This window comes from Papio anubis, unplaced genomic scaffold, assembly GCF_008728515.1.
Source record: "Papio anubis isolate 15944 unplaced genomic scaffold, Panubis1.0 scaffold6193, whole genome shotgun sequence".
NCBI lineage: Eukaryota > Metazoa > Chordata > Mammalia > Primates > Cercopithecidae > Papio > Papio anubis.
Window position 1 is genome coordinate 1 of NW_022166414.1, and position 1,432 is coordinate 1,432.

A 1,432-nucleotide genomic window follows, 5' to 3' on the forward strand; every position below is an offset into this window, starting at 1 on the left:
TGGCCTCTAGATGGCCCTCTATCTTTTGGGAATGCCTTAAAGTCCATTTCATGAGGGAAAGTTGAAGCCAAGAGATCTTTCTCGGATAGCACATGTTACCCTGTATCTTTGCCCAAGGAGTTCTTTCTGTAGCTTCCTAGAGTATACCAGAATTAAAACTTTCTCTCCTTTGATGATTCTCTCCAAAGCAAGGAGTAATATCTGTATTACTTTTGCCCACACATGAAGGCACTTGATTTTATTTCAAGCCCTGGATTTTAGACATACCTTAGCATTTTGTGAGTTGTACTTAAAATCCCAAACACTTCCTAGGAATTCAACCATAATCTCCTAAACTCTGTCCTTAGTCCTTTTGGCTTTCAAGAACTATCAGCAATCAGGTTCAGATGTGCCTTTCCTTTGTTACGTAATCAGATGAATCTGAAAGTGGAAAGTTATATGTATTAAAGTGAGGAGATGGGTAGAGGAAGGTGGAAATGAAGAAAAAGAACAAATCTGAAAGGAATCAGAGAAACTGTATTCTGATACTATTGTTTAGATTTCTAAAGGAAATGGAAAGATGTTTGGCAATGAGAGAAATCAGTTATGATTTTTAGAAGATGGTTTCCTTCAGCATTTAAAAATGTTTTTGCTTTGTTTTAATTTTCAAGATGATTATAGAGCTTGGGACCTTCAAAAAAGTGAACTTTATAAGCCAGAACAAACTTATCAACCCTCTACTGTGAAATTTGGAAATTCAACTACATTTCAGGATGACTTTGTTCCTCAGGAGATAAAGCCTAGGCAAAGTGGGCAAAGCTTTAAACCCTCCTCTGTGGTCAAACTTTCTACAGCCCCTTTTAATGGTATTACAAGTCATCGCCTTGATTATATACCTCATCAGCTTGAACTCAAGTTTGAAAGGCCAAAAGAAGTTTACAAACCAACTGAGCAACGCTTTGAGGATCTCACAACTCACCGGTATGACTTTCAGGGTCTTACTGGTGAAACTGCAAAAATCTGCAGACCTGTACACACCAGAGTGACCCAGAATGCTTGGTTTCAAGGAAGCACTGAATTCCGTGAATGTTTTCAACCATGGGAAATCCCACCACCTGAGGTCAAGAAAGTACCAGAGTATGTGCCTCCTACAGGTAGCATGCTATTAAACAGCACAAGCCATCTTGACTATGTTCCGTATCAGGCCAACCGTGTAGTTCCCATCAGGCCAGTTTCTCATAGAAGAAGTAACAATTTTCCTTTCCAAGGAAAAAGCACCATGAAGGAAGATTTTCCAGCATGGGAAAATTGTCGTCAAGGAGTTATTAAGAAGCAGCAGATTCCCAACCCATCTGGAAAATTTGATGGTTTGAGCACTTTCAGATCTCACTATGTGCCACACAAATTGATTCCAACAGAGAGTTGCAAACCTTTAAATATTGCTTTTAAGAGT

General features: G+C 39.0%; 1 pseudogene across 1 annotated transcript; it reads left to right on the forward strand.

Moving 5' to 3' along the window:
* Positions 1-7: 7 nt before the first annotated feature.
* On the forward strand, positions 8-1,429 carry LOC116273379 (annotated as a pseudogene). Its single transcript, XR_004181732.1, has one exon. The product of XR_004181732.1 is annotated as a stabilizer of axonemal microtubules 2 pseudogene (transcript).
* The last annotated feature ends 3 nt before the right edge of the window (positions 1,430-1,432 follow it).